Raw genomic sequence first — 15,587 nt, forward strand, 5'->3', positions numbered from 1 at the left:
TTGGCATTTAATCTGTGTTTAGTGTTTTCTTGAATACCTTTTCCTGTGCTCGCCTTACTAATCTTGATCTGAATCTTTAGAAGGTTCCTAGATATTCTCTTGAGTGGTTTTAGTCCCATTATCTTTTAAGAAATGTTTACAGATTCTACATCTGGGTCATTTTGCTTGAGCCATTCTGTCTTTATATTCATGGGAGCTAAAATTGTCTGTAACCAGGATATGGTGATGTGTTCTGACCTTATGTTGTATTCCTAGGCTTGCAACTGTCTTCTGTGGATATACTTAAGAGAACAAAAGTCAGTGACCATGTGATATTATATGAGGTGATGCTGGCTCTTTCCCAGTAGGTAGAGTTGTAGGGGTATGGTTGTGACTGGGCTGAATGAACATGATTGCTGTCTCCTGTCAGGTAAGAAAGAAACACACACACACACACATACACACACACACATGAGAGAGCAAAACAATCAACAAGCAACCAACAATGAAGAAATGATAAAGGAGGAAAATAGGTAGCAACCAGAAATGAATATAATAACTAAAAGAAAAATGGAGTTACAAAAGACAAAAATAAGAGAAAAAAACATAAAAACAAAATTTTAAAAGTCAGAGAAAAGTAAGATGAAAAAAGTAGAAAGTAGTAAATAAACATCAAAGGTGGTGGGGGGGGGAGGCGCAGGGAAGGAAATGAGAAATAAAAGAAAAGCAAAAGTGAACATAAGAAGAAGATTGAAGGGAATGGGAAGGAAAAAGTATAGCTGTTGGACCTAGAGAGGTGAAAACTCGGGGTTCTTGCCAGTCAAGGAGCTCACAGAGAGGGTGATGGGTGTGACAGCTGAGTTGATACCCTAGATTAAGTTCTTATTGTTGTTAAGTACCGTGGAGTCGGTTCCAACTCATAGTGACCCTGCACAAGGTTTCTGAGGCTGTAAATCTTTACGGGAGCAGAACGCCTCATCTTTCTCCCATGGAACCGCTGGTAGTTTCAAACTGCTGACCTTGAGGTTAGCAGCTCGATTGGTAACCACTACGCTACCAGAGCTCCTTTCAGTTCTTAATAGGCCTAAATTATTATGTATATTTAGAGCACTCAATCCAGAAGTGGTTCCTGGAGCCCTTTGGAGCTGCTTTCAGTGTTTAGTCAGACCATGGAACAGCTGGGGGCAGGGTGACTGATTATAAGGGGTTCTCTGGGGGGTTCTGTAGGTCTGGATCCAAGCCCATCTGAATCCAGGCACCGAAGTGATAACAGCTCATTCCTGTCTCACACTAGCATGGCTCAAAACTCCCAGAGAACAGGGTCTTTGCCAGGGTTTGATGAGGGTGGGAGGTGGTCAGACCTCTGGTTACCAGGGAAGCATGGAGAATGTCGGGGAGAGGAATTGCACCTTCTACCTGACTTGTGTGAATCTTCTCTGCCAAGCCACCACCTTCCGCCAAATCTGCTCACAAAATCTCAACATGATCGCACCGTTCATCAATCTCCCTCTCACCATTGCTACTCCCAGCAAGCACTAAATCCATTTCTCTAACCTTTCTTCTGAAGTTCAGGGTTTCAGGATTTTCATCTGTATATATTTGTGGTATGTGGCACTACAATATAGAAACTTGATTGATAACCATTAGGTTGGCAATTAAAACCCACCAAACTGTTCCTAGGAAACCCTATTCCAGGATTGCTATGAGTCAGAACTGACTCCATTGCTCTTCCTAACACTGTATTGTTTGTAGAGGATCCACATAGTATGTATAAGCAGTCTGTCACATTGCTGACAGTCCCTAATCATTATCTTGGAGTGAATTTTTCTTTCCCTAGAAACTATCTGACTGTCTAATAAGCCAACCCACAGCTTTGGAGTCCACGTAGTTACCTGCTAACCAGAAGACTTGGGGTACACTTTATTAGGTTTTAAAGTGATAGTTGGAAATACATTTAGCACAAGTTCAAAAAATTTGCAGTTCTCTGATCATGCTTTTCCAGACAACAGCAAAGATGTGTGTGAAGTCAGACTGAAAGGAAAGACCTTTATCTGTTTCTTCGTTCCTGTGCTTCACCTCAGACAGGATGGGCAGTATGATGTCACAAACTGAAAGAGATGCATGTTCCTTCCCTTAGGAATGTTTTTTCTTCCAGATAATCAGTCATGAGGAGTCAAGGGTGTCAAGTTCCTAAAACTCAGGCAATGAGTATAATAGAAACACGCTCATATTTTGCAGCCTTCAGACTTGGTCTTGCTTTGTATTTTGAGTCATGAAGTTCTCCCAGAATTTAAGCATAGGAACCTGCCTTGGTCTGTAGATACTAGCCTTCTCCACAAGGCTTCACATTCTGGATACAGTTTTGACTCAGAAGAGCAATGACTTTTGTACATTTAGGGAAACAAACTTCAATACTAAGGTGGGATGAGGAGTATGTCTTGGATCACCCATTGTCCAAAGTGAAGACTGGTCTGTCTAGTAAGTGCTAGCTCATATTTGGAGTAAGTAAATGTTAAGTCTGTTTTCTTTGATATCCTGAATGACTTGATGGTAGATGGTTGCTTGAAGTAAGATAGTGACCTTGAAACTAATGGTTGAGTGGAAGAAATATTGGGGTCTCCAGTATGTCAATGACACACTCTTAACAATGGGGGACATTTAATTTGATCTTGCTTCTAGATCAGGGGAAGTAGAATCTTTTTTGGTCAAGGATCACTTGAATATTTCTATAATATCATTCACAGGCCATATAAAATCATCAATTTAAAAATTAGCCTGCTATATTTGCTGAAACATTTAAGTAACCCTGGTATAGCACTATAGGATGAGGCACTAGACTACACGCTTGGTAGTTCAGATTCCCCAGCTGCTCCTCAGAAACTCTGTACAGGGCTTCTATGAATGAGAACCAACTTGATGGCACTTAACAATGTAATAGCTGGAATTGTGGTTGCCTTGACGGTTTTGATTTTGTGGGTGTTATTCAGTCTGTGGGCCACAGGTTTCCCACCTTGTTCTAAAGGAATTTGAATTCAAGGCAGAAGTGCTCCAGCTAAGAATTGACTTAGCTCCTAGGCCTGGATAGAGCTGATACCATAGTATCTTCTCAGAATGAGAGGTTGCAGAACACTATGCTGAGGTGAGCCCTGTATGCATGACTGTGAGTACAATGGAGGCTTGGTTATGACTTGGGAGTTCCAGGGTCCATCTGGTCCTTAGCTTACGCTACTGTTTGTGACACAAAGCTACTCAAATGGCACTAAAAATGCATACTGATGTGCTATGGGGATGTAGTTTCCTGGTTTCTTCCTGTGCTATTTGAACAGTTGAGAAATTCATAGCTCTGAGACTGGTGTCACAGAAGGATCTGGCAAAATTGGAGGTTATAGGTGTGATGTTTGGGAGTTATTTACACATACAAGTTGGTAAAGACTAGAGTTTACTTTCCAATCAAAGTGATGCATCTCTAGAAAGGTTAATTTTCTGCAGTATATGGCCCGGGCCGCTACCAGTTGCTATCTTAAGACAGGTCTCACTCATGGTGCATTGTTATACTCACACCTTAAATAAGATCAGAAAATTTTGGATTATGTCCCCAAGTCCTCCCTTCCATTCATTTGAGTTCAAAATCTAGCAGATAAATACTTAGGGACCACTGGACCTAGCCAGTAGCCTAAAGTTCAGAGATGATCTACCCGGAAAGCTTCTCGTTAACTCTGGTTGTGTAAGACTGCTTAATTCCCTAAGCTGATGTTTGGCTATTGTTTCCTGGGTTTGTGGAACAAGAAACTTATAGAAACAGTATGTCTAAAATTGTTTCTGTGTTTGACAGTCTTGGGTCAGCCTGGCAGAAAGTCCCAGGTGGATCATGTGTGACTTGAATTTTCTAATTATCATGGCCTTTTAGCCTTCTAATTATCATGGCCTTTTTAGCAGCCTGTGTGCATAAGTAGAAGACTTGTACTTGAAGATACAAACTCATACAAAATCTAGGTCAATAGTACCTAGATTTACAGGCTGGTAAGTCACAGAAGTTCAAACTGTCACCCAGGGGCCACATAGCTCTAGTAGACCCAGTAGACAGGTGTATAGAGGATGTCTATATGAGGTGTTGCTATGTGTATGAAATCCTGAGTCCAGCAACATCTTTTTCATGGCCCGCCAAGAATTTTCTCAATCCCTGCTCTTAAGTTTTTGTCTTCAACAGGGAGATAAGGGTAGGAGGGTCACACCAAGTAGCATCTGGGCATCATTCCTTAGAAACTGACTCTGAATGAATAAGAATCATGCCCAAATCCAAGGTCATGGAAGAAACCCCAAAGAGTGAATGTCATGCTCCTTCAACCAATAGCCTCCAGTGGGCCCAGTGAGGTACTCTTAAAAATATGTGAGGGCTCAAAACAGATGTACAGCATAGTAAGGTTGCTCTTGCTTCCCCTTTGCTTCCATTAGGCCTGGTCTGTGCCCAAGGACTTAGGTTGCCAGTGAGCATAGCAAAAAACCTCAATAGGAACGCTTTTGCGTACCAAGGGACCTACAAACCCAGTAGGGTTACTTACCTGCCTGGATGGTGATCTGCTTATGCCTTGAAGTCACAGAGACTGTCAAAATGTAAAAACTAAGGTGGAAATTGTGCTTCTATCAAAGTGAATTGGCTTGTAACTAAGTGCCTTTTCTCCTGGGCCACTGTGTTCGCCCACATTGTTGCAGTTATGTATGGCCTTAGCTTAAAATGAAAAGGAGAATGTTGCATTGTGAGGACCAAACAGTCCTGAAGTGGGAAGTCTGAGAAGTACAGTAGTGAGCAAACACTATGCTAGCGAAATGGCTTGGTCTAATTAGGTCCAGAGAACCTATCCTCAGTCTACAGTCTGTTTGCAACTGGTGATCCCTTTGCTATTCTACTGGGGTAGTGTGATAGAGTGAGGCCTTCAGCATTAAAAAGGTTATGAAATGTCCATGAGTTTAAAACACAGCGTCACAGTTGGCTCTTGGGGCTGGACTGACTCCCTATCATGGATTTAGCAGAGTATGGCTGGCCATAAGGCTCTTGTTGAATTCTGATACCGTGGAGTGGTGGGCAATGGAGCCAGAATGGAGGCCAGAAATGTACAGTAGAAGACTTCAGTGTCTGCAAATGGTTTAGAATTGAAGAACTTGCTACCTCCCCTTGGCAACACTGAACCTGGGCATTAGGCATGAAAGGCAGACTCTCAGATTTGTACAGCAGGAACTGAGGTGAGCCCCTGTATGCATGACCATGAGTACAATGGAGGCAGAAGGTGGGCAAGATCACACTCCTCTGATGCAATCGAAGGTCTCTTTCAGGTGCCAGCTGCATGGTCTTCAAGAAGAAATCCATGCAGATGGTGAACAACTGAGAGATCCCAGTCTCGCTGTAGACCAGGACCTTGCCTCCCTTTTCCCTGACAGCAAATGAAGTCTGTTGTTTCTTGAAAGTGAGAGCTGATGTAAATTGTATAGCCGTCTTCCACGGGCATCCACTAGAAGTATAGGTGTGTGCTGCAAGCCTCAGAGATCCACTGAGCTTCTTGGCTGATGCACAGGCTGGCCAGAAAATTTCACTTGGATGTGTGGTAGGCGCTTCCAAGGTAGAGGAAGGGAAGGATTTCAGCAGGGTTGCCCTGGTCATAAACAAGCCTATAGCTGAAGTTGAACAGCTTTCCCTCACTAGCTGCAAAAGGCTGTCAGTTTCAATCTAATCTTGTGAGATGGGTTTTACATCCATGTAACACTGTGGATATTCAGCTTTGTTATTTTCTGTCACGTGTTACATGTATATAAAACCTGCTTCACAAAATTACCTCAAATATATCAACTGTGATCCTGACACTGGACTGGGGCAGTCTTGCATTCTGCTGTGCAGTAACTATGAGTTGGAAATGATTAGAAAGTATTCACCCAACAAGCACAACATTTGATGTTGCCTAGTGTTTTCACAGGATGAAGCAAATGTGGATTAGAGCCTGCTTTACTGTCATATCATGAGGTGTCATGATACTTGCCAACTCCTTCTGGCTTTTTGGATCTCCCATCATCCATAAAACTTTGGCTGCAGTACTATTGCCACACTCTTCCCTCACCCTAACTGAGGCTGTATTAAAGTTGTGACAGATACAGATTTCATCTTCAGGCAGGAAGTATCCCAAGTCACTGGCCAACATTGCTTTTCCCTGAGATCCATCCTGTTAACATTCTAGGGAATTCTTGCCTCTGCAGGGGAACCTGGGTATTAAGGTATAATACAAGCAGGTTCCTGGACTCCTATTGTCCTTTCCGTGTGGACACACGTAGTGGTTTTTCAGGCAGCTGTTGTTGAAGCCAGACTCATTCTGATCCTGTGCCTCTGGAGGCAAAGTCCATGAGTTCTTTTCTCAAAGATTATCAGTAGTGACACTGATTTGAAGTAACCAATGCAGTACAGAGGGGCTCTAGAAAAAGAGAGAGGAATACCAAGGACTGGGAAATAGTCATCCTGGACTTCCCCACCTAGCCTAACAATTGTCCCTGCCCTTCCTCCTTCCAAGATGGTACTGCTGTGCTGTAAGTAGCATTTTCAGGGAGTGTTATATACACAAAGCCTTCATCTTGAAGCCTTGAGGCAGTATGTTTTGAGATTGAACATCAGGGCCATGTTCTAGAAATTGAGTTTTTAGAGTGTTTACGTGTCTGGTGTAACTCAGTCTGGCCTCAGTCCAGGAAGGCTTCTGGCCAGTGGCTGGATATGTTCAGGTATTCACTACCCATTGGGAATCCTTAGAGCCATGGCAAATCCCAGTTCAGTGATGGAGAAATCCCATGTTTTTGGCAGTAGCAGTATAATAATCTTTCAGTTCTATTTCCTTTGCCTTCCATAGTCATGCCTTTTACACTTACCCTTCAGTTTCTGGGGCTGGCCTGAACACTCTCATTTTTCTAAGCTGGGTATTGAGAACAAACATCTTTTCTGAGTTCCAGTTTGATCTCTATTGTGGTTTGAGCTCCTTACTGTTAAAAAGGTACATCTGTGATAGTAGTGCTTGACCTGGGAGGGAGGGAAGATTGTCATGTAAAATCTGTTCACTCCCTACATTGTCTAAAGACAAGAATACCTCTCTGCTCTGAATCAAGTTATTCTCTCCACACACAGGCCCCAGGGAAGCTTGTATAAACGTTCCCAAACTTAACAAGCTTTTCCATATACAGAAGAGATGTCTGAAGAATTACTTTCCTAGCACCTTGTCCTTGAACAAAAAATTCTGTATATCGTATCATATTCTTAGAATTGATTCCATGCTTTTATCTTGTTTAACACACCTGAAATGGTTTCCTGACCCAAATCAGGAATTGACAACCACCATCCTAGGAGCTACAACTTGGGTTCAAGTGGATATTGAGTTTGTTGAGGCACTCAGAACATAGGCAGGATCTGAGCCTGTCCAGTGTGTTACTATTCACCATGTATGTATTTCTGGATACCTCATCAGGAGACATAACCAGCTGAACTGTCAGCTATATATCACAGCCCTAGGAGACAGTAAGGTGTAGGGCACCAGGGATAAGAAAAATTTGGAAATCACATGACAACCCTGGATTCTGGGTTGTTGTTGTTGTTAAGTGCCGTGGAGTCACTCATAGTGACCCTGTACAGGGTTTTTGAGGCTGTGTATCTTTACAGGAGCAGAACGCCTCATCTTTCTCCGCGGAACAGCTGGTAGTTTCAAACTGCTGACCTTGTGGTTCACAGCCCAACTCGTAACCACTACGCTACCAGAGCTCCTGGTTTCTATTACAGAATGCTTCTGATTAAAACAGATCTTGCCTATTCCAGGTAGCAGCTGGGGCTTAGGAAACCAAGGCAGGTTCTTTGTTATACAAAATGAGTCAATGGCCTATAGGAACCTGAAAAAGACTCTAGAGCTCCCTTGGTGTAAAGGGCAGCATGGGGCTATAGAAAAGACTCAAGGCTGTCCAAAGATAAGGACTTGATATACTTACTCCCTGTCACCTTTGCATATAACCTGATATCTGGTGGTTCTCCCGTGTTTGTAAACAAAACTTTGAAGGTAACCTGCTGATTAAAATAAGAATGAGCTATCAGATGAGAGAAAATATAAAAACGTTTGAGTGGGCTGCTTGACTGAAATCTAAAGATGTCCATTACATATGGTCATAAGATAAAAAGGATCACTTTTTCTCTAGAAAACTAAACTATGGATAATGGAAATCTTCCAAGTAGAAGAGAAGTACAAGGATACCTGATACAGTTAAGATCTCTACAAGAAGGGTTTGCATTAGTCTTTCAATGCTGTTTGTTTACCTCCTATCACTGTGTCCATTTAAAATGGACTGGGTAGAAGCTAGCTGCTGGTGTTATTCCTTGAAATTTGACTAGAATCTGATTCTAGTAGATGTCCCAGATTGGGGTACCCAGGTACATTTCTGGAATAGACACCAAATGCAGAGGTAGTCATCTCCAAAATCCTTGTAGTCATACTAGTACCCGGACCTACACTAGTTGGGCAATTGAAGCTTGAGAACTGAGATACACGAATAATCTTGCTTTGTTCTAAAATCTAGATGGAATTCAGGGTCTCCTTTTTAGGTATGTCCCAGGACTTGACATGATGACTTATTTCCCTTAAACCCTCTGAAGTAAGGCAGGGTCTGGGGACAATCGCTATAGGTATCCTAGCTCCTGACTTGTTCAATACTGTGAATATCAATTTATCTTCAGGGCAAGGTCCTGATCCTCTCACATCTGTTAACCATTCCTTCTACTTGGGACCTCTGTTCCAGACAAGTGTGAAGAATACAGTGGCAGCAGCAGTGGCTGGTTTTAGCCTGTGTGTGCATTGTTTGTTAGCTACAAAAAGTGCCATGACTGGCCTTTCTTAGTGAGGTGTACATGCTGACTGTTTTAATGTCCACTATCTTCCAAGATCAAAGTTTTGCTTCTACTGCTTTTGAGTCCTAAATTTCATCTCTTGAGGTTTCTCCTTCCACAGGATGAAATATTCAAGGTCTGTGTCTACATAGGATTAGAATTAGTTTTCCTATCTCTTCACCTAGTGACTTCGGCTATGTTCTAGTTAACAGGAATAGAAACAAGTAGAACTCGCTATTGTAACCCCCTAGCTGAACTTCAATGTGTAATTTTTGTCTAAACATTTGTCATCACTGTTCAGGTCCTTCCCTAACCTTTTTGCCCCAGAGATTCTTCCAGAGCAGCTTCATCTTGGTCTTCCATTTTCCCACTCTTTGTTGTTAGGTGCCATCGAGTCAGTACTGACTCATAGCGACCCTATGCACAGCAGAACAAAACAAATGTCCGATCCTGGGCCAACCTCACTACTGTTGCCACACTTGAGTCCATAGATGCTGCCACCTGGCCAGTCCATCTCATTGGGGGTCTTCCTCTTTCTCCGGCCCTCCATCTTACCAAGCATGATAGTCTTCTCCAGAGACTGTTCCCTCCTGACAGTATGTCCAAAGTATGAGAGACGAAGTTTGGCCATCTTGGCCTTTAAGGAGCACTCTGGCTGCACTTCTTCCAAAACAGATCTATTGGTTCTTTTGGCAGTCCATGGCACTTTCAATATTCTCCTCCAACACCACAACCCAAAGGCATCAATTCTTCCATGATCTTCCTTATTCATTGTCCAGTCTTCACATCCATATGAGGTTATTGAAAATACCATGGCTTGAGTCAGGAACACCTTAGTCCTCAAGCTGACATCTTTGCTCTTCAACACTTTAAAAAGTTCTTGTACAGCAGATCTGCCTAATGCAATATGTCATCTGATCTCTTGACTGCTATTTCTGTGAGTGTTAATAGTTGATCCAAGAAGAATGAAGTCCTTGATAACTTCAATCTTTCCTCCATTGATAAGAATGTTGTTCATTGGTCCAGTGGTGAGGATTTTTGTTTACATTGAGATGTAATCCATACCAAAGGCTGTGGTCTTTGATCTTCATTAGTAAATGCTTAATGTCCTCTTCACTTTTCAGCAAGCAAAATTGTATCATCTGCATATCACAGGTTGTTAATGACTCTTCCTCCAATCCTGATGGCCACATTTTTCTTCATAGAACCCAGCTTCTCGTGTTATTTGCTCAGCATACAGGTTGAATATGTATGGTGAAAGAATACAACCTTGTCACACACCTTTCTTAATTTTAAAGCATTCAGTGTTCCCATGCTCTGTTCGAACAACTGCTTCTTGGTCCAGGTACACATTCCTCATGAGTACAATTAAGTGTTCTGGAATACTCATACTTCACAATGTTGTCCATAGCTTGTCATGATCCACACAATCGAAAGCCTTTGCGTAGTCAATAAAGCACAGGTAAACATCCTTCTGATATTCTCTGCTTTCAGCCAAGATCCATCGGACATCAGCAAGGATATCCCTAGTTCCACGGCCTCTTCTGAATCCAGCTTGAACCTTTGGAAGTTCTCTGTCAATGTATGATTGTAGCTGTTTCTGTATTACCTTTAGCAAAACTTTACTCACATTGGATATCAAAGAGATTGTCTGATGATTTCCGCATTCCATTGGGTCAACTCTCTTTGGAATGGGCACAAATATGGATCTCTTCCAGTCAGTCGCCCAGATAGTTGTCTTCCAAATTTCTTGCCAGAGATGAGTGAGTGCCTCCTGTGCTGCCGCACTTTCTTGAAAGATTTCAATGTTTATTCCATCAGTTCCTGGTGCCTTGTTCTTTGCCAATTCCTTCAATGCACCTTGGACTTCCTCCTTCAATATCATTGGCTCTTGATCATATGGTACCTCTTGAAATGGTTGAACATCAACTACTTCCTTTTGGTACAGTGACTCTGTGTATTCCTTCCATCTTTTCTTGATGCTTTCTGCATCATTCAATAATTTGCCCAGAGAATCTTTCAATAACAAAAGTCAAGGCTTGAATTTTTAATTCAGTTCCCCCAGCTTGAGAAATGCTGAGTGTGTTCTTCCTTTTTGGATTTCAAATCTTTACACATTTTATTATAATATTTGGCTTTATCTTCTCGAGCTGATCTTTGATATTTTCTGTTCAGCTCTTGTACCTCCTCATTTCTTCCACTTGCTTTAGCATCTCTTCGCTGGAGAGCAAGTTTCAGAGTCTCTTCTGACATCCATTTTGACAAGGTGCCCTTCTCCCATAAAGAAATTGCCTCCTTTCATGTCTTCTTAATGACTTTTTGTTCTCTTCCGTGTATGATGTTCTTGATGTCATCCCACAACTCTTCTGGTCTTCGGTCTTTAGTGTTTAATGTATCAAATCTGTTCTTCAGATGCTCTCTAAATTCAGGTGGGATAAATTCAAGGTCATATTTTGGCTCTCATGGACTTGTTTTCATTTTCTGCAGCTTCAATTTGAATTTGCATATGAGTAATTGATAGTCTGTTCCACAGTCTGCCCCTGGCCTTGTTTTCAACGATGATATGGAGCTTTTCCATCTTCTCTTTCCACAGATGTAGTCAATTTGATTTCTATGTTTCATATGGTGAGGTTCATGTATATAGTCGTCTCTTAGGCTGTCTGAAGTCTTCAAACTTGTTCTGTATTCTTCTGTTCACAACCCAGTTACTGGGCTCCTGACTGGATCCTATCCACTGTTCCTGCCTCTAGCCTTTATTGGTCTCTCACACTCTGCCCCCCAAACACAGACAATTCAGGTTTTAGTTTGAAGACCTCTTGCCCACAGTTTAACACTCTGACTTTGCTGCTGTAGCCTATACTATGATCCAGATCCAAAGCTTCTCTGAGAACCAGGTTTTAACTTCATGAGCACAGAATCAAAGGTGCCCTTCTCCCATAAAGAAATTGTCCTTCTATTAAGGAGTAAGAAAGAGGCTCTCTCAGTTTTCAGAAGAGAAACCGAGTTAGTTTTGTTGGCAGCTTTTCCTTTGAGTGACATAAGTCTGTGAGTGTGATGATGCATGCTGTAAGCAGGACAATATGGAGGATGTACATTGAAGACCAGCTGTCAGTAATCCATGGAGTCCATTGTGCTCACTCTCCCTGGCTTTTCAGGAACTCAAACTTTTCCAGCATGAAACTGTAGTTGAACCTAACCATCTGCTGGTTGGGAGACTACTCCCATGCATCACACACCACCTGATGCTTGTAAGTCTTTTGTGGTGTTTCAATCGTCTCCACATTCCCAGTCCAGCCTGCAATTCTTGTCCTTGAGGCCAACACAGACTTCTCGCCTGAAGTTACTCCCACGATTTTGTTAACTCCCCTCCAGGAGAATGCATTCAAGGGCAGGTGCCCCCTTTTCATTGAAAGGAGCTGCTTGAAGGAAGATCAGTCTCCTTGGAACTCATCTCCTTTTCTCAGAACCCTTCAGAGGTGCTTACCACTTGTCCACATTTGATTTCTTTTGTAGCAGTGTCTGAATCTTGGTTTCCTTTGCTATATGTTCAGACTCCACTATATGCTGCTAATTTCTACACTTTGGTACTGAGTTTTAATTGGAAGCTGTCCCACACAATGTTATAAACCAGGTTAACCAGCAATTTTGCTTGTAGACAAACTGGAATTGACAGTAATTGGGAAAAAGATTCACATATGGGGAATCGTGCAATATATTTACCATGGATGGAAATTGGGGATGGGTCAGAATAAGGGAAAATAAGATAGCAAGCAATAGATACTAGAAATTCTAGGGTCTCTGTACAGATCTGAGTTTGGCCTAGAATGGGGAACTGTGGTATGATTACTGCAGTGAAACTGGCCTTGAAGGAACTCAGTTCCATTTGTGGACAAGACTACACGACAGTTAAAATCACTTGGGCATCTTCATGGTCCTCAGCCTTAATACTTGTTGAAATCTGTGGTGTAACAGGTTTCCATGTCCTGGAACATTCACTGGTCTAGGAGGTACAGTCTGGCTACTCGTGTCAGATTCTTGACTATATGGAGAGATTTGTAGGCAACTCTATTGGATGCTGGGGCCTCCATACCACTCCCTTCCCAGAGAAAGATCAACGATACTGCTGAGAAGAGAAGACTGTGTCCTGTGAAATCCTAGAAGGATAGGTCTATACTAGGTCTTTTGGTCTTAGCAGAGAAGGCTCTAATGAAGGCTATCAGAGCTATCACTTATTCCTTGCTTCAACCTTTATCCAACATCAGACCACATGTATAATGGCTTACACAGGCAGAGGCACCTTCTTTTTAATTTCTAACTGAAGGCTTCCAGAGGGGACAGAGAAAATACATGGAAGATGTGAAAAGAGGACTAGACGTTGAAGAAGGGATAACCAACCTTTATACTAGCCAGACCCTGAGACTTGAAGACTAGGGTGGGTAGAGGGAGTTTCTACTCTCTTAGTCTTTTCCATTTTATCATCCATGGAGCCAAGCAAAGGTCAATAGATGGACTAGATGGACTTAACCTGACCCAAAGCATTGGCAGTTATTAAAAGTCATGAAAACTTAGTATTTTTCCAGAAAATTAAAAGGGGTATTTCATGGCAAAAAGTTACCAGCTTGATTCAGATCTTTTAGTGGAAGATGAATTTAAAGCCAGAGATGATGATTGGACTTTGAAGCCAGAGATGATGATTGGACTTGAAGCCAGAGATGGAGAACTTTGACCAGCAGTAGCCCCATTACATTGGACAAATCTGTACAAGATCTCTTTGCATAGTGTTCAAAATCAAATCACTTTGAGGACTAAAGTATGTCTGACCTAAGCCATGGTATTTTCAGTAGCCGTACACACATGTGCAAATTGGACAATGAATAAAGAAGACCATAGATGAATTGATGCATTTGAGTTATGGTGCTGGAAAAGAATATTTAAAATACCATGGGCTGCCAGATGAACAAACAAATCTGTGTTGGAAGAAGTGCAGTCAGAATGCTCCTTAGAAGTCAGGATGGGGAGACTTCATCTCTAATACTTTAAATAAATTACCAGGAGGGATTACTCCTGGAGAAAGACAATCATGCTTGGTAAAGTAGATGATCAGAAAGATCATTAATGCGATGGACTGGCACAGTGGCATCAGCAAGGGACCGAAGCTTAAGGAATTACAAGGATGGTGCAGCTTCAGGCAATGTTTAGTTCTGTTGCACATAGGGTCGCTGTGAGTTGAAACCAACTTGATGGCCCCTAATGGCAACAACAAGCCCTTTATCTGCTTGTCATAACATTAAGACCTAACCTTAACACAAAACCAGTGCTATCATACTTCACAACTATTGCAAGGAGGTCTGGTAGTGTAGTGGTTACGAGTCAGGCTGCTAACCTCAAAGTCAGCAGCTCGGAACCACCAGCTATTCCATGGGAGAAAGACAAGGCATTCTGCTCCCATAAAAGATGTACAGCCTCAGAAACCATATACTAGGTCTCTATGAGTTGGAACCAACTCCATGGCACACCACCACGATTACTAAAAGATGTCCCATGAGGCACAAAACTGGCATGCAAGGGCCAGGGGGACTCTCTCTCCCCTCTTCTTTCCCTTGGAAGTACCAGCCTTCCTCCAGTGGCTCCTGATTGATCATTCCAGGGGACTTGGCAGTAACACAAGCAGAGTTTGTATTGGCCAAGAACCAGGTGACTGAACAAGTAGAACCTAATAAGCTGTGATACTAATCTAGCCAGCATGCTGGCTCATGGTACAGAATGGCTAAGAAGGGCTTGCAATCCCAGTGTGAGCTTGCATCTGACCTATGTGGCTTGGCTTCTGGTTCAGCTGAGACTCTGTAGTTGTCAACATACATTGTGAATCTCATGCTAAAACAAGACTTCAGCTCTAAGACATTGACGGTCAGAAGAAAACATACTTTCCACCTCTGACTTTGGAATACTTCCTGTGATATTAAATTCAGCTCATGGATGTCTATTCAGGTAACCAGTCTCCAATATCCACAATGGGGTTTGGGTTTCTACATGCCCCTTGCTTGGTGGAACTTGGCCTACGTAATGAACTGTATTCGAGCAGTGAGAACTTCGAGCAGCGAGACGTGTAGTGTGGAGCTCCAACAACAACACGGAATACTGGGCCTGTACAAGGCTATTTAACTGCAAGTTGCGGAAAGCCTCATCTCTCTCACGTGGAGGGCCTGGAGGATTTGAGCTGCTGACCGTGAGGTTCACAACCAGGTTTTTTTGGTCTTTGTTTTTTTTAACCACTACACTACCAGGCCTTCCTTGAAGATGGCGGATCGGGTAGATGTGTAGTGAGGAGCTTGGTCAACAACAACACGGAATACCGGGTCAAGAGGACTCATGAGTTGGTGTTGGAACTCTGTAACAAATATAAAGGTATGTTTGGAGGTTCGGAGGGTTTATAGCTGGGGAATTTGCAGGAGAATCCAGAAATTCATTATTTTCTGGATCAAGAAACTCAGCTGTTCCAGGAGCCGCCATCTTGGGAAAGCTTATCTTGATTGTACCAGGATTAATAGGATTAGGAGAGAACATCTTGATTGTATCCTGATTATATCTTATAGATCTTGATCATATCAGGATTGATAGGATTATACCAGGATTGATAGGATTAGGAGAGAACATCTTGATTATATCTTGATTATATCTTCTATGTATCTTGATTATATCAGGATTGTATCAAGATTGACAT

General features: G+C 42.3%; 1 pseudogene; it reads left to right on the forward strand.

The window, feature by feature from the left end:
- The first annotated feature begins 388 nt into the window (after positions 1-388).
- LOC102835988 overlaps positions 389-15,587 on the forward strand; it is a 160,438-nt pseudogene continuing 145,239 nt past the window's right edge.

The sequence above is a fragment of the Chrysochloris asiatica genome, unplaced genomic scaffold (genome assembly GCF_000296735.1).
Source record: "Chrysochloris asiatica unplaced genomic scaffold, ChrAsi1.0 scaffold00136, whole genome shotgun sequence".
In the NCBI taxonomy this organism is placed as follows: Eukaryota; Metazoa; Chordata; class Mammalia; order Afrosoricida; family Chrysochloridae; genus Chrysochloris; species Chrysochloris asiatica.